Genomic DNA, 18,635 nt, shown 5'->3' on the forward strand with positions numbered 1-18,635 from the left:
TCTCCTTTTTCTTTGTACAGATTTGGAGCTGAATTAGTAGACAAGCGTGAATGTGGAAAATGAGAAACAAATACTTAGGGTACAGTGGTCTTAGAAATAAGCCAGAAGTTTAGTAGATTTCCTGATCGTCCTGATGAAAATAGTGCTCTTATACTGTAAGAAAATGTGTTTTTGTGGTTTTTTTTAAGGCTGAGTCTGTATATTGAAATGATTTTGCTTCACATTTTTGAGGCTGCAATTGTGATAGAACCTTTACTGTTAATGAAAGTCTGTTAGGGTACTTACCTCTGGTTTGGTTATAAAAGGAATATTACTAAGCTTCTAACCTCCTATTTTCATTGTGTTTATTAATCTGTATTAGTTCTTTCCTTCATGAGAAGGAGAAAAGAATCCTATTTAACTTCATAATTCCTCACAATTTTTGATACTGTTGTGAGTTAAATGTGTGTGCAGTCCTCCAAACACTCTAAAATCCCACTTTTCAAAACCTCAGGAATCTGTACTAATGTTTCCTGGGGCAAATTTTAACCCTTCTGCTTTACTTTTGCACCCTCTCCACCTGTGAAAAATAGTTCTTTTCATTAGACACTCATGCTTCACGATGTTCTATTTCATGTATATATCCTTAGAAACAGTTTCATAGATTTGAAAGGAAAGAGTGATGTGTGACTTCAAAATCCCATATAATTGAGATAGGAAGGGGAGAGACAGTAAGTCTCAGCTTCTTACATCAACATTGTAGGAAAAAATTTTCCATTATTGGGTGACAAGTTGCACCAAGTTTGTGAGCATGCTGGACATCCTAAGCCTAACTTTTAGCTGAACAGAATGCTGCCTTGCTTCTTACCAGTTATGAATATAAAACTCATCGTAGGGAAAGAAAGGGAAATACAATTAGAAGAGCATGTTATCATTTATAAAGCTGCTGGGCACGCTAATCAGATTTCGATAATGCATTGTTACCATGACACCCGCTGACTCAAAGACTCAAAACTGTTTTCTCATTAGTCTTTGACCAGAATACAGTCCTTTCAATAGACTTTCCTATTTCTCATTCAATTATTGAAATTAAAATGAGTTGAGGTACATCATTATTCACTTGCAGTATAAATTGACTCCTGCTGAATGCTCTGGAGTGATTCAAAAGCAGTGCTTCTACAATATTGTCTTATGTTACTGGAGAAAATATATATTGCGACAGAAGGCATTTAATCATACTTTTTTTTTGCCCCCCTGTATATCAGGTATTCCAGAAATGAAAATAATGAAGTAGAAATGGAAAGTTCTCAGAAAAGTTTTCTGGAATCAAATATAGATAGGCTAGTTTTATTTCTGTTTTAAATATTCAGTAGGATGTTCATCCAGAAGTTGAAAAGAAAAATATTTTCGTCTGGACTGTTTAATTGTGATATGGAAATATGGGTTAAATTCCTTTGCTTTTACATTTTCTTTGTTGTCCTCTAATTTTTATTTTCTATATCTATAAAATCAGGTTTAGATCCATCTCCACCTTTAGTCTGAAAGATATTCTGTACGTAGTGGGTAGATGAGAGCACGTGATGTGCTGGACCTCCTGTCTATATGGTGCATTGTTACATTGTGCCTGATGCTCTTCCATCTGTAAAAAGAATCTGTTCCCTGTAGCCTCTCACTGTGCTGAGGTGGCTCCCAGGGCACTGGAACAGAAGCAGACCAGCTCCTTGTGTGCAAAGACAGCAGGACATCAGTTGTGATGCTCTCTGCAGATTTGAGTGCAGAATTTTGCCTTGAGCTTTTTAAATAAAACTTCAAACAGGTGCTGTCATCAGCAGAGGACAGCAGCTGGATGGAGGGAGGAGAACAGTGCTTCCTCTTTGAAGGTTGGATGGCAACTGGTCAAACTTCAAAAACAAACACTCTTTCGACTCCAGTCTGGCTGAATGATGCTCTGTAGATGAATTAGCTGTTGCAAGTGCCTGTCACTGCTGTAAGCTATCACAGGAATTGTATTATTGTTATAGGAATATTTTTCAGCTTGCTTTTTATGTTTGTGAAGGAGAGAGGGAGCCTGAATGACTGTTGCCACAGCCAACGTGAACTTGTTAGCTGAAGAGCTGTGCAGTCTGCTTATAAACGCCAGCTGGACTGAGTTGTTTGGAGTAGAAGGTAAAAGCTGCATCTCCTGAGAGTTTCCAACAAATAGTTGGGGATGTTTTTGCTATACCTTCAAGAAGTTTAGTCTGATTGCACTAAGATATTTCAGGGCACGTACTGGATTTATCTTCATCATTACCATTCCTGAATGGCTGAAAAATTAAACTTTGTGGCGTAGCAGAGGTGTGTTAATGTCCTAGAAAGTTCTGGTGAGCTGTTAAACACCATATTCATGCTAAGCACACATGTCTGTCTGTATTAATGTGTAGTATCCTTAATGTATTTATAAATATTCAACATGTCAACTCTTGTGAAATGTTTGTAGCCCCTTTCATGCAAGCATTCACCTCTGTGGAATACAGTGAATTTCTATTTACAAACCTTTGAATTGGAAGAGGAAAAAAAAAAAAGCACCAACTGTAGGTTCTGAAAGCTATTTAAGACTTGCACTGAAAATTGTCAAATTGTCAGCTCCTCGTAGCCTCCTGTTCACCTGAGACAGAGGCCAAATTGCTTGTATCTTTTCAGTTGCTGTTTGAACTCAAGGAGTTGCTGAGCAAAGAAATCAAAACTGTTGTTGGTTTGTTTATTATAACAAAAAAATGCCACAAGAGTTATCTTGAGCTGCATGGATTTTCTGTGAGTTCTGTTACTGTTGGAAAACTGCAGGTGGGAATTGTCTCCTCGATAATTAGGGGAGAGAAAAAAGATAGGGTAAGTGCATCAAGCATCTTACAAATAAAGGTAGTCATGATCAATACTGCAGAAAAAGGAGATGATGAGGTCTGAGCAAGAGAAAGATGAGATGCTGAGCCAAAAGAACAATCCATGTTCTCCTGGAACAAAAGCAGCTTTAGGTTATGTCTGTGAAAGCTAAAGGAGGTGATATTACATCAACAAAAATCTATGCAGTGCAAGGACAGGATGCAGGAAGAATTAGCAAAATATCTTAAGGAGGTGGATGGGAAGCCTTGAATAAAGGGGAGGGAGGAATTAGTATTTGCAGCTGGGCTTGAATCCTCCAGAAGATTTAGGGGATTCTGCAGAACATCAGAGGAGCAGGCTACTGACAGCAGAGATTTTGTTGTTCCTGAAGTGATTGAGAGGTTAGTGATGATCAGCAATGAAATGTCTATTAATATTTGGTCTGCAGAAGTGCTGGCCTGTAAAACCAAGGTCTCTTCCAACTGTGTAAAGCTAAGCAGTGCAGAGTTGCTAACAACCTTACATTGGCCAACATAGAAGCAGCCAAAAGCTGTTTGCTTTAGCTTTGCCGTGGCTCCAGGGGATGTTTAAGGCATAGGATATAATATGGAAAACACAGTTGGATGCTTGGAATAATCTTTTTCCACCCTGAAATGTGTGGTGCTATGAGTACCTGAGTACTATGGTGGCTTCCCAAGTCAAAAATGTTACTGGAGATCCTGAATGAGAGAAAGATAATGATATATTCTCAGTTTTGAAGAGCACTGAATGATAAATGTGCGACTCTGGAAGTAGACTGTTAGAGTGGAACCAATTTCCTTGTTGCACTTTTAAGGTTAAAAAAAAATAGAACAAAAATCCCTGAGCAAAATTGAAAAGTCAGAATGAACTGAGAAACTGAAATGAATTATTACTCAGTCAAGTCTTTGGTTTTATTTTAACATGATTTAAATTTTTTATTGTTTCATCAGTTGGGCTTGTTTAAAACAAAACAAAACCACCTATCCAGGGGTGAACTGGATGAACTGTAAGGTGAAAAGAAAGCACTGACCTCAAAGCCATGCAGTAATTGAGGAATGGAGAGAGGGCATGGAGAACCCTCTGATGGAGCTGTGGGGGAGAGAGGCTGGGTTGAACAGGGGAGGGATTCATGGGAAGGAGGAGGGAGCAGGATTTCAAGACAGATGCGATCAGTTGTTCAGCAGTAACAGGCAGAATCTGACACTGCCCTCTGCTCGCTGAGCCCCAGAAGGCTTGTGCTTGGAGAAGGAGGGAGATGCTGAGGAGCAAAAACAAGACTCGACAGCTTGGCAGGTATATGTACAATTTCAGCATCTCACAGTGGACACACTCATGTAGCTCAAGAGGCGGAGTGCTTTGATTATCAAGGTGAATTGCAAATAGGGAGCGTTCCTCTTTTTTCATCCCTTACCTCTGCAGCTCCTGACTCCCTACAGACCAAACTGGTGAGGAGGGCTCTATTACTGGTAGATACTGATGCGTTGATCCATGCCAGCCTTCCTGACAATAACAGCGCTCTCATATATCAGTGCTCGGTGAAGAAATAGCTTCAGGGTTTGAAGAGAGTGAGACAGATGACCTGACACTAAAACAAACGGCTGGCTTCTGTTTGGTTATGTATTGCAACTAATATTTTTTTTAAATAATGCTATATGTGACACAGAAGCCTCAGCAAATGGATGGATTTGACACACAGTCACATTAAAACAACTGAGATGGTTTGAGAGAGGTCACTGATAAGAGCTCTGTATTCAGAAACTAAGACTGGTCGGGAGAGCTCCTGTTATACCTAAGGTCCTCTTAGTGACAGGAGCTCAGAGGTGGCTGTGAATGAATAGTCCACGAACGATGATCTTTAGAAGACTTTTCCTGCTGGTTTTTCAGTACCACGCTTTACAGAGAACCAGGCTGAGACTTAAAAGCCTCTAAATCTGCTCTGAGAATTAACATAAGAAAGAGCTGTAAGACTCATGTTAATCACAGAAGTCTCCATTGGCTATAGTGAAATAGAATTTTTCTGATTTGTGCCATGACATAGATGCTTTAAAGCCCTATTCAGGATTTCCTACTGAAACAGATGTTTTTTATTTATCCTTTTATTACCGTTAATAGCTATTAAAGAAATGCAAGATAGACCTGCACATTTTCCTTAGGACTTTTGAACAGTATTTCTGTCATAAAGGCATAATGATTTAATTTCTTTGAGAACCTTTGATTCTCCTGTAGTTGAGCAAAGCCTTCAGTTACCGGGTTACGTATTCAATTTGACAATGGTTAGAAAGTTCTTCTGACGGGTGTGATTAATTTTCAGTCACCCAGCAGGCTGTAACGCATCGCTTTTAGCAGACTGCACATCTGGTACGATGTCTCATCAAACTGAACTCATACAGGAATCTCCGTTCATTTATTCTGCAGGGAAAAGACCATTTCAGAAATCTTTTAGTCAGTTCCCCAGCCTACAGTGTCAAGCGTGGATTTGGTGTTTTCATGAAAGTGTGATAACGTTTTTATTTCAAAAATAGTTTGGTTTATTTCAAAAGTCTTTGGCAAGCTTCAAGCTTCTTATACAAGGAAACAGTCTTTGCATAACGTCATTCTCTCTCAAGCCAACAAAGCCTACTATTTTTACTTCACAAGCATGCTTGAGTGGGTGGGCATTACATTTCCTTTGGGATTCTCAATCTCATTATTTTTTATCAATAAAAAGCCTCTGCTGGACAAAGGAATAAATCACATATAAATGAAATATGAGAGATTACATGAGAAGCCCAGCTTCTGCTTAGACTAATCCAATATCTTTGGCCAAACATCTCAATGTCAGAGGCTTTATAAGTATTCTACAGGATCAGTCTGGCAAAAAGAAATCGATAACCAGGTAATGGATTTGATTAAAATTTTTCCCCTTCTACCCACTCTCACAAGCCAAATGTTTCTACCCATACTAATCTGTTCTGGCATGTGCAACTGCTGGTTATTCTCTGTGGCTTTCTGGGATGTGTTTCTATAATAAGCTTTATATCATTTCAGAGTGACGTGTTAACTATTGGTGAGTATGAGCTTTAAGAAAAAGCGATGTATGCATCTTGTTTTATTTTCCTTTAGAGATCAATTCTGCAATGTGCCTTTGGAAAATATGGGATGGTAATAATTGTAACTTTGCTACACGTTTAGATGCTATTTTGTTGTGCAGAATTGGATTTTTTTCTGCTGCTCCTGCCGTGCTGAGGAGCATTTTCTTATGTGACCCAGATATCAAGCAGATGTCCAAACTTCTAGATGGTTTTGTTGTTGTCAAGTCATCCTTATCCACCTTACCTTCTATCTTCTGTCTTTGTGATGGCTGTACCAGCAGACCGTGGGCCATCTGCATCATTTGACTTCAGAGTCATTTCTAATTAGGCTGGTAGCATTCTACAGGGATTGTTGCATCTACTTTTAAAGCAGTACAGTTTCCCGTATCAATAGGAAGAAAAAAGCAAGTTGCTATTGTGTAAATTTTGAATTTGAGGCTCAGCTGCTTCAGTTGTGGAGATTTGTTGGGAGTGTGCGCTACTTTTCTCTAAGTAAATTCTTCACTTCCCTGAACTGTCCTTTAAAAGCTGTTCAAAGCTAGAAATACTTGGCAGGACGAAATACAAAATGCAACGTGTTTCTTTGATATCAGGAACCTTAAAAGTCTGTCATTACATTGATTTCTTTAAAAAGCAAAAAATCTGCTCTTCCATAGTGTGGTTACTGAATAGGCTTTATTTTTCACCCAGAACGACCGTGCTTTATTGGAAAACCATCTTTGGCTTCTCTTCTTGGTCGGTGGAAATATTGACCACTCCAAGTTAGTGATTGGCTAATAATATCTCCATTACAGTAATTCAGCAAGCAGCAGGAGAGAGAGATGCTGATGGCAGACCAAGAGAGGAAGCTAGCTGACAGGAGGAGCAGTCTTCCTACTGAGCAGTCCAAACGTATCTTTCCAAAGGAGGAAAACACATGGCAATAAAATGCTGCCTTTTGATGAAGCCACTCTGTGGTTGCCTTTACAGGTGGTTTTACGTACTTGTTAAAATTTAAAAGTCAGTCACTGGAAACATCTGGAAATCTTTGTGTAGAACTAATGAATAGAGGGCTTAAAGTAAACTGCCATCCTGTTCCTAAGAGCAGTAATTTCATGTCAGTACCATTTTGAGTGTCCTGTTAGATATTTCTGCTGATTTGCAGGTATGGCTGAGACTTGTAAAAGCAGTGGTACGACGGGAGCTGTTTCGAATGCCCTCAGCGTGGTGGTTGTGCGTGTGGTTTGCAATAGGCTTTAGGGCTTTTTTGCATCCAAAGTGAAGTCAGGTCTTCTGCATTTTAGGAATTTATGATAAGATGCTGATGCCAATTGCTTCCTGTCTCTTTTCTACGTTTCTTGTGCATTGTAAAGGAGTTGCAGTTGTAAATGTTGTGGAAAGCGTAGCTGGTTTATTCATTTGTTTGTGTGTTTTGCCTGTTACATGTTACTTCCCTTTTTTATGTGCATACAGAGAGGCATAACTTTTTTTCCTCCCGTTTCTTGAGGGAAGTAGAAAGGAATGTGGCTTCTGAACTGTAAATTCCCTTTCACAGGATGTTTATGTGAGCCTCCAAGCAAGCCACCAACTTAGGTTTGTCCCTTGTTCCCCAGAGCTAGTGCTGTCCTTATGGCAGTTTGCTGTCAGCAGAAGAGAGCAGCTAAGGAAGAACAGACACATAACGTGTCTGTAAGATGGTGACAAAAAAAGTTGGAGGCAATCTTGCTTTAAAAGCATATCATAAAGTCTTACAGAACACCTTGGGAATGGCTCAGAGCAGCACCCTGATGGCAGCCCCCAAGCAGCTCATTGCCCAAGCAGCCCTCAGGCCAAAGCCATGCCACAAAACCCCATCTCTCCTGCCAAGGGCTGGGTGCAGGTTCACAGCCACAAGTGCCAACAGCTTGGAAAGTGAATGCTAGGATAACAGTAAGCTTTCATTTTTGGAGCTTTCTGCTAAAACTGTGGTGTGTTTTTTTTTTTTGTGCACCTAGGGGTTTGAGGAAGGATTACATCTTCCTCACAAAGTAAATAATGAGTAAAGGCAAGGGATATTTAATTATGTAATATATTTTATTGGATGATATTTCTCTACTTTTCTGTGTAATAAATATTTAACTACTGATGTTTTCTCTTTGATGTCTGGCCAGTCTTACATGCATGAATTCTCTTAAATAATAAAACTCAATCCTTGGCTGTGTTTTTCAAACCCTTTTCCATGACAAAGTGAGATAGAATTCCAAAGGATCGATGTTGTCACTTTGGTTTTGTCTTGGAAATAATTTTAATGATGGTAGTAGTGAATTTGAATTTGGTCAAATCAAACAGTTCAATTCAAACTCAGGAATTCTTTGGGATTTCTTACAGGGCTTCTGTGGTTTATTTCTCTAATCTCTTTCCTCTGTGTTTGCATCTTTCTTTTCTCTCAGATAATATAATGCAGTTGTTACTCGTGACCTCGTTGCCCCTCCATCACAAAAAACAAAGCATCTCCTTAAAGCCTCCTTCTTAAGGACCTAAGTCCTCACACCTGTAATGTGTGACCTTCAATGTATTTGAGCTCCTAATGGTATTAAAAAGATAGCTGGACTTTATATTGCATTATTTATCTTATCTTTACAATGTCACTTAAATTCTTAGCTTGTCTATAAGGTAAATAATCTTCAAATGTACTGAATGCTTTGCCTACATAGAAATGGTCTTATTTTTAAATGACTGCTTTGCATGTTACATTCTTTGATTACGTGAATTTTAGACCTGCAAACAGCTGTAGGTGCTATTGGGATCATCAAGCCAATCTCATCGTATTGGTTGAAAAGGCAGTGATACTCTTCTTCAGTTTCCCAAACCAGATATCAAGGTACATCTGTTTACAACAAAAGTTTTAGTAGGCAATCTCTAATATTTTGGTTTAAATGTTTAGATGCTTAGAAAGTAAGAGAACTTTTCATCAGCTATATGGATAGTCGGATCTGCTGCAGAAATGGAATAGAATTTATTTGAAAAAGTTCTCTTCGTATGATGAACTCTTTGTTAGAAAGGAAAAAGAGGAAAATGCAATTGAAATCTCTTATAGAGCACTAATAAAGTGGTATATTTCTAAATGTATTAGTTCAGCTTCAGTGGAGCCGTGAATATGCTCTATGAACATTCGGTTGAAATTTGATGGCTCTTCATGCCATTTGTGCACTCTTTGCACTATGCTTCACCCTGGCTTTTAGTTTCAGCTGTTCCTAGTACAGCTGCTGCCCATGAGTCACCAGAGGTAATGCTGTTTTGCAGATACTCAAGTCATTTGCTTTGGTTTTGAGAAAAAGATACTTCTGTTCACTCAGAAGACTCTGGGCCTTGGGTAGTTCAGGTTTTCTTCTAGCTTTGGTGCTTGAGAGTTTGGAGTTAAAATACAGGAAACTTACTGATTCCTTGCTTGGGTTGGTTGCAGTGCTGTCAATCTAATCCTGTGGTTCTGCTAAATGTCTTACTCCAGCTCTTTCCAGGGTTGTTATACACATCAAAACATCTCTTATAATAGAATCTTCTGTGTTATGTTTCATTGTTTGCAATTATAATCTTGATGTCTTTAACATTCCTGTTTCATTATTGTTTTCTTCTCTGCAATAAAGGCAATTACTTTGTCCCTAAAGTCTGCTGCAAGGGTTTCTAGTGGAGTAGGTAAGGAGACATCTATGTTTATGTTAAAATGTCCATTTCCTAATGTGTGGCAGTTAAAATAAAAAAACATTAGTGCTAGAGTTGACTGGAGAAAGGCAATTTGATTGTGAGGCAGTGTGGAAGATATTTGAGTTGAAAATAAACCCAAAATATTTGAACGCTTTTTTTTTAATTGAATCATATGGAAGCATCCCTTTCCAGATAGGAGCTTAGTTTTCATGTAAGTATTCACACTGATATTAATTTTTATTTGGAGTTGAAGGTTTCTGGTATTTTTGTTTCCTTTTGCTTGCTTGCTTTGTTTTGCTTTTAATAATATGGTAGACTTGTTTCATTAATCTTCTGGCCAGAAAATTAAAATTTGATATTTTAGTTCATATATAGCAATTTAACCCTTGCAGGGATTTCATTATGCTTTCTTAGTTCTTGATATTGTTTCCTTCCACTGTATGGTGGCAACAGTTCCAAGTGTTTTCCTTTAGTATTTAATATGTTTTCTTAGTAAAGCATATATAATTTATTTCCTGACCCTTGGGCAGTGTCTTCTGAAATTAGCCTGGGGAGATTTTGGATTTCCTGCCATGAATCTTGTTTCCAGGCTTGGAACTTGCATTATTGCTTCCAATTGTGAATGAATTCAAAATGGTCTTAAGTATGCAATAAAATTTGGTGTTTGAAATGAGGAAAACTCGTCTTGGGCAAAGACCAGATAGGAGTTGTGTGGCTGTCATTTATTGCATATATTTTTTTCTCTCAGCCTTTTTCATTTCAGTGCTTTGGATAATTTCAGTTACTAAGCAGTTGCAGTAGTGGCATGAGTAGCAGGCAATGTTGACCAGGTAGTGTTGACTAAATAAGAACCAGGATTCCCTCGACCACTGAAGGACATGGATGTGGAAGCCTGTTCTCAGCTTGTAATTGTATTCTTTGTTTTTGGGTAGTGAATATATAAAATGAACAGGGAACAGAAAGGAAGAGGGCCACAGTGTGTGTCCATGTCTGGGATCAGATTTAAAAGGAGCTGGGTTTGCAGTTCTGGTGTTGGGTGGTGGTTGTTTTTTTTTTCTCTCCCCCTTGATCGTTCAGATATTAGACTGCATAAAGTCACTGTTGTAAAGGATGGATTTTGGTATGCTGCTTTTTCTTACACCCAGGATTGTTTAATATTCAGCATTTCAACTCCTCCTTCATTCTCACGCTTTAATTTGCTATTGATCACTGCCTCCACTGGCTAATCCCCTGCCTTTGGGTAGATTCCTGTCAGCAGGGCATGGCTCTGAGGTCTGATATTGCCCACAATATAAGCACCAATGCACTGTTACGTGCTCTTCCTCGAGCTTTTGCTATCAAGAGTTCATTGCACAGCATGAGTTGGTCTTCCAGGTTCCTGGGAAATGTTCCCATGTCAGTGCAGAACTCCTCACAGACTTGGGAAATCTTTATGCACTCTTTGAACTCTCTATGCATATAAATACGCAGCTTAAAAATGATGTTTTGTAGAAGCATGCAAATGAGATTGATGACTGTGGTTCATTACTGCCCATTGATTGGAATTAGGCATGACTGGACAGCCATTTGGGACTGATAATGGATTGGAAATGGCTGATCCACAACTTTGCCTTACAGAGGAACTGTGGCACAACTTTATCATTGTTAATGTAGGTCATAAATCTGCTCTGTATGTGGGATTCATGTATCTGAACTCCTTCCAAGCCACACTTTTGCCTACATCAACAGGCCTTCATTAGAATTTGAGATCTTGGAGTCTCTCCAATAGATGAAAAAAGATGTGTCGAATGAGATGGGTGTTGATATTAAGCATTGCACATTATTAACATGCTGTTCAATGTATTTTATGGCTATTGATTGGCACTGTGCATGTTTTTATGTGGTTTAAATACGCTAATTTATTTTTTAATACATAAGTACTGTATAGGAAGTGTTCAACTGATATGGATGCTGAGGAGGGAAAGAACAGATAACAGTTATGGGAAAACATGTTAGTTTTTGGCAATATCCTAAAGCAAGATGGCACAGCTGTATGGCCAGAATCTGAATCTACCTTTGCTGTATGCTGCATTTGCAATTTCAGACTCATTGGCCAAGCTAGTATGATCTCCTCCAGTTCCAACAGGATGCTGAAGTTCTCTTATGTCATGGCAGGTAGGGTGTGGTATTGTGCTATAGGACGCCAGATGTGAAAACTTTATTCATGAAAATTTTAACCATTACAAAGGTAATCATTCATTGGGCTCCAAGTCTTGCACAGAGCCCTGCATTGTCCAGTGCCTGCTGTCCGTGCATTTCATTACCTCTAATTTTCCAAGTATTGTAGCTAGTTTTATCTTTTTGCTTTTATTCCTTACCTGGCATGCTTCCAAAGCCTCCTAAAAGGCAATTTTGTATGGACTAAAACTGCCTTCTACCAGGTGCCTAAATTATTTTAAAATCTCATTTAACTGTTCTTAATTACATGACGTTGAAAGACAGCTAGCTCATTTTTTATACTTTAAAAAGACTAGCCTGCAGTGAATGGTAACGCACTCGGTGTTTCTGCAGAGGGACCAGGCTAATCTTAGCAAGCTAATGGATTGCAATGGAGTAGGTCTGACTGCAGGCCGTGTAGATTATAACCTGAGCTTGGGAACAATGTGCTGCCTTGTGGACGTGACAAAATATCATCGTACTGACCCTGGGTGCAGAACTGTAGGCTGCATTTAGAACAGCCCAAAGCCCTGAAATAAAGGTCTAATTGCACGTTTTGACAGAGCCAAGCTTGTCAGAGCAATGGGAAACGCCAGGTGAAATGCTATTTCTGTGTATGATTGGATAGGACGACTTCTGCCATCAGTACTCAGTTCAGAAAGGGAAAATGCTTTAGAATTTGAACAACTGGTTAGGATGTGCTTATAATCAACTTAAAGTCATTCTGTAGAATTCGTATGTACCACACTGGGAATCTTTTTTTGGTTGTAGGAGCATGTTATATTGAAAGCATTGCAGCCATGAAATTCAGCTTCAGGGAAGTTTTAATAAAAAAAGATGAACTTCTGTCAAATAAATAAAAATGACTTTTCATGATGCTGTGTCTGCTGGTAGGGTCTGGCAGGGCGACCCACGCCTGAAGAATGCTTTACTTCTTTCCCTTTGTTATCACACCCAGCTGTCAGCCAAGTGGGATGGCAGGGAACACAGTTACCCTGTCATGGGTCAATCTGAAGACACAAGCACGTGCTCAAAGGATCTTGCAATTCAGTAATGAAGACTGAAAAATCACCTTGAGTTTACTTTTGGCATACTATGCATTGACAGAACTTTCTGCTGATTTCCAGCTGGTAGCTTTCGGTGGCAGGCTTTTGGAGAATGATGGCACAAAAAGCCACACACCTATGTGCCATCCACCCTCTGCTGGTTACTGCCCCAATTCCTGATTTTGAACTTTCTCATTGGTTTATAAAATGTCAGTTTGTGATTGATTTTTGCACCTTGGAAAGTTCTTTTTCAGCTTTGGTGATAAACGATGTAAGTAAAGAAAAGAAATCTCATGTTTCTAGTGTTCTAGCCTTCGCTTTCTGTATAAATGACATTTTTTGAGTATTAATAAATAGAAGTTTGGCTTAAGATTATTCTGAACAATGTAGCATTGCAATTAAGGTATGGCTTGGACAAGCATGTAGCCTATGAGGATAATGGAAAGAACTGCCAAAAAGAGCCATAGGGATCAAAAAACCTGGGGGTTTTAATAAGAAATGTCACTTGAAATAATGTGACTCAGACTTTCGGAAATAAAAATAACTAAAAAAAGTGAATTATATCTTAAGCCTGTGTTCTCAAGGATGCAACTTCTGTTGGAATCAGATTTTGTGCTGCTGAGTGTTTTATTTATATGCAGGCTAAGAACTCGAGCATGGCTGCACATGACATGAAATGCAAATCATTGGGATGGGATGATGGTTCGGAGCACGGAGTACCAGGGAGTGCATGGACATGGGTAGGAACTGGAAGGACATTTGTCAAGTTTTGCCCTAGCACCCTCCTGGGCTCTCTCATATCAAGACTTTCTAAGCCAGATGCTGTTCCCATGTGACTTCTGATGTATTCCTCTTTTAGGGCTTTGTGCTGTCTTCCTTTGTACCCACAGAAAGTTTTAGCCACATTGTCCTGTTCCACGTTGTCAGGCAGGTCTCCCACCTGGTGTGGAAAAAATCACCTGTATTTTTTTTTTTTATGGGAATCTTCTCAATATTCTGTTGACCTCAACTTCTTTTTATGATTCATCCAGATTTCACCATCTCTCCTTGGTTACAAGCCTATGAGAGACCGGGACAAAAGAGAAGAGCAATAATGACTGCAGCTTGAACTCATGCTTGGCATTTGCGTCCCTTGTGTTGTGTTTAGTATCAAATGGAAAAGTGAGATACTGCTTTCTTGGGATGTTAGTGGTAGGTCTGTGCTTTCCTCATGTAACTGCCTCACAGTTTTTAGCCTTGTTTCCCAGGAAAATGCAGCTTACAAGGATGTGCCCCCCCATACCTTCTGTGTGCATCTCTGCACTGGTTCCTGACACGATCTCCCATGCTCTCTAGTAACTTCTAACCTGCAGGCTAATTCTGACAAAGCTCGAAGTCTAAAAGATCAATCAATTCCCAGTATTTATATTTAATCAGCAGCTAAGGTGGTGGTGCAAAATACACTTCCATAGATATTCAGGCTTCATTAGTTCTGGTTTTGATGGACCAACTCATTTTTTTTCTAGTAAGAGTTGTGAAGGAAGCAGCTGGGCACTAGATGCTTCTTTCTTCTCTAGCTTAGCATGTAATGTCAGCAAAATTAAAGTATTTTTTAACACTGCTTACAGTTCTGCCCTTGGGTTTTGCTGTGCTTAGGGTCTACCTGCTTTGATACTGCAAATAGTCCTGTGGTTTTTACAGTTTTGCTTTAGAATAATCACACAAATAGAAGTAAATAAGAAACACAATTTTTCCAATTGCTTAAGATTGATTTTAAAATGTTTTTCAATTGCCATGGTGAAAGGCCGTTAATCTCACGGTGCTTTAGATGGCATGTTTAAAATTATCTGATGAGCTGCTGATGTTGATGTGCTGTTGAGTTCCAGTCAGAAGCTACCTGCTGCTGCAGCTCTTCTAGGACACAACTTGAACACAAGTGCTGTCTCTGCGTGTTGTTTTGAGAACCAGTATTTGCCTGCACTGCGTATAAGGCTTTGCTCACCTCCTTTTGATTTAGGCTGGAACTGTCTCAAGAAAGGAACTGCATTTTACTTTGTCTGCAGAGCTCCAGGTGCGTCCACACCACTACATAAATAATACATACAAATGCTGGCACCACAGATGTGCTGTGTACACTTAATGCAGCGTAGAATATAGTAACAGAATTGTTATCTGCAGTACTGTCCCTGGCATCTGCTGAAGTTCATATGCCTGAGATTGACCCTGAGGATGAGATACGGTGGGCAGAGAAGCCTACCTTGCTGTTATTTATCAAGTAAATTGTAGAGAAAGCAAATGTAACCTTTGTGCCAGGATTTGGGATAAAGCAGACCAGGTGTACTCAGTGGTTATGAAAAACTGTCACTCTGGCTGAAAGAGAAAGGTCTCAGGCTGCTGGATATTGCTTTTTTTGGCTGATATAAGACAGTCCTTGTATGTTTTGAAGGATGGGGCCTGTGGTGCTGCTTGGCAGCCAATGTAGGGAAGCAGAAGAGCCTGCTGGCTACACCATCTTCAGAGGGAGCCTCAGTGTAACCCTGCTGGAGCAGCTCAAGGTTCAGCTCTGCCTGCAGAGCCCATTATCCCAGAGCATAGGAGTGAGGCACTCCTGCTGATATCCTGGTCTTTCTGTAGGGCTGCACCATCAGCATACTAACTGCCTTTGTTTTTCTGGTATTTCATGAAGGTAATCAGTCACCTGAAGTCTTCTACAATAACTTTTTGGAGCAGTGGGCTTATGGCATCAATTGGGAATCCATGAAAAATTCCCTCGAGAAGTAGAACTGTGCCTATTTACTATTAGGAAAAAAGATCCCATCCATAGAAACAGTTCAGGGATTACAGATGTCATAGACTCTCTATTGTGAGCTGACCAAAAAGGGTAGGATTTTTTGCTTGTTATTCTCTCCTGATATATTGTGTGTCTCCTTGATTTGTTTGGTTAAAAAGAATTAACTGTTCACTGTCCTCTCATTCATATATATATATATGTGTGTGTGTGTATATATACACATGCTCCACAGAATTAATGTGAGCTTTCTCTGTTAGTGATGAATTTTAAATTCAAATAGAGGTGTGTATGCAGCTGCTGGTAAATTTAAGGCTGAGCATATAATGTTGCATTTCCATATGTTATTGTATTAAAAAAATTATTTTCAAATCAGTCCTTCAGTAGAGGATTGTGGCAGATATTAGAGACTGGCGTGCTAAATCATTAAAAAAATCTACTTTTCCTAATGGTCTTGTTTTACTTCAGGTAACCTTGTATCATGTGTACAGAGTGATGGTGCAGTTTAGAGAGGGATGCTGAGGAGCTCGTGCTGCAATGGCTGGGGTGCTGGGGTCCCTCTGCTTCTGAGCACGTCTGCCCCTTAGCTGCTATCAGTCTGTCCCTCCAAACTTCTCCTCCACAGGCTGTGCTTTTGTTTCTGTGTCTCTGCTTTGCTCTCCTTTTGATCTGCAAGGAGTGCTAAACCTCATTTGTAACTCCTTCCCCTGCCACAGATTGCCAAATTGAATCCATTTGAACTACCTTCCTGCTCATATCTGTTTCCTGAAAGATTTTCATCACTGCCCGGACAGTATCTTCTTAAAATTCAGCCCAAGGAACGAGTTCTTCATGTGGTATTTTGGGGATTATATATTAAAAAATGCATAAGCAATAAATCTTCTTTTGTGATTCACAACAGTGGCAGTGCCTGCTACCCTCTGAATCAATTATAGATTTCATCAGTCCCACTTTATACCTGCTTCAGAATTTGTTTTAAAATAGTTCTGATTTCCTAAATGTGTAAAGGGTACAATAATTTGTCATTTTGCTAATTTTATGTCTCCACAAGTGAGATGTAGCTCGAGTTATTAAAATGACGAGAGCTCCATTAATGAAAACACATTTATTCCCTGACAAAATCAGGGTCTCCTCCTGCAGCCCTCAGTCAGGCTTTAAACCTATATGCTTTGTCAAAATCTTTGTATTGATGATGGTGAGATAACTGCGGAGAAATTAGTCTGAATACCCAAGGTTGATGGATTTCTGGCCTTTAACTAACTTTTCCATAAATATAATAGGAAACCTCCAGTATTACTTATATCACTTAAGGTGCATTAACTTTTTCAATGTTTTAAAAGGCCGTGGGATGAATGTAGATCAGTCCATCTAACCTTTATACTGGGAGGACTGGTAGAAATGATATTAAGGGCAACATTTCAGGATAGCTCAATGCAATTGTTATACTGAAGCACTGGGAAATTTCAACGCGATTTAGGAAATCGTCTCAAATCTATGGAAGTTCTCTGCAGGGCTCACTGAATGAGGGAGATCTCATCAATTCAGTCTGCCTGGGTTTTCAGTAGATTCTTAAGGTCATTCAACAGAAACTCTCACAAAAAGCATAGCTGCCATGAATAGAAAAGGAAAAATCTCTTGTGAGCTGAAAAACTGGTGAAAGAATGGGAATAAAATGTCATGTTCTGAATGGAGAAATTACCTGTGTCCCTCAGGGATCTCTGCTGGGACTGAAGTTATTAGGATGATCTTGGACACTGGAAGAAAAAAAAGTGGAAAGGTTTGCTGATCAGAATAACGATGGCAATAAAAATGAAGGGTCCGTGTGAAGAAGGTGCAGGAGAAGAATTCAGTTTGGAAAAGTTGACTATGGAATGGCAAATGAAATTCCATGCAGATGAATGTGAAATAATGCATATGAGGAAAATAAATAGTAATTTCTCTAAACTAGTTATTGGTACTCAGGAAAGGAATCTTTTCTGTGGATTTCTGTGCAGTGGTACTAAAAACACTGATGGAATGAACAGAACAAGGAACGAAACTGAAAGCACTGCTGTGCTGCTGGGTACCTCCATTGGGTACCTGTTTCTTCAGTGCTTCTTTCATCTCAGAAGATGTGGAGAAGGATGGCAAAAGATGGTCAAAGATATGGAATGACTTCAGTGCGAGGAATGAGTCCGCAGGCTGAGTCTGCAGCTTGGCTGGTAAAATAATGTGGTAGGGAACCTGTAGTATCATTGTTGGCTTGGAAGAGTGTTCATGTGCAGTCAGTGTTTACTTCGCATCGTAATAGATTCCAATAGAATTAGAAGCATCAAATGAAGGTATTTAGGACAGGAAAATAATTATAAATGCCAAATTACATTTTGGAACTCATTAACATGAGATTGCGGGTACTGGAGGCGTGCATGTGTTCAAAAATAGGTAGTCATGAGAAAAACAGCCTATAAGCAGTTGTTAAGCACAATGTACAGTGTCTGTCTCAAAGAAATCCTGAGACAGAGGCTTTGGGAGGGTATTACACTACTCTACACGTTCATTCTTACCATTTTCCCATTAAGAGTCCTCTCCTCTTTGTGACAGAATGTAAGTTGCTGAACCAGGTGAGCTTTGAGTCTGACACACTGCGTCCACACTTAAATGCATTGGAACTACACTCATATCTGAAGTCAATAGGTAGTGAGTGCATGAGATGACGTGTAGTGAGTCAGAAGACAAAAATGTTACAATTAAATGATAATTTATATATAGGAAGTGGTATGGATTTGAGAAATAAAAAAAAATATATTCTTCCCTGAAGCTATTTTATTCTACTTTGAAAGTGGTTTCCTGGGCTTCAGTTATGTTATCAATAAGCTCATAAATAGGCTGCACAAAGTAGGAATGTCATTTCTGGGACCCGTATTTGTTTTCTCGTGGGAAATAATGACTTCATGTCTTTTCTTCTCTCTTGATATCTAATATGTGACCTCTTTGTCTATGATGCATCAGAAAATGTTTTTTTTTTAAATATCATGTTTATATATAAAATCTACTGTT

The 18,635-nt window shown here is 39.2% G+C and overlaps 1 protein-coding gene across 1 annotated transcript in view; it reads left to right on the forward strand.

The window, feature by feature from the left end:
- The window catches only part of SPAG16 (sperm associated antigen 16), a 356,401-nt gene that overhangs the window by 187,648 nt on the left and 150,118 nt on the right, over nt 1-18,635 (forward strand). The gene's annotated exons all lie outside the window — the stretch shown is intronic.

This window comes from Phasianus colchicus, chromosome 7, assembly GCF_987193195.1.
Source record: "Phasianus colchicus chromosome 7, bPhaCol1.hap1.1, whole genome shotgun sequence".
In the NCBI taxonomy this organism is placed as follows: domain Eukaryota; kingdom Metazoa; phylum Chordata; class Aves; order Galliformes; family Phasianidae; genus Phasianus; species Phasianus colchicus.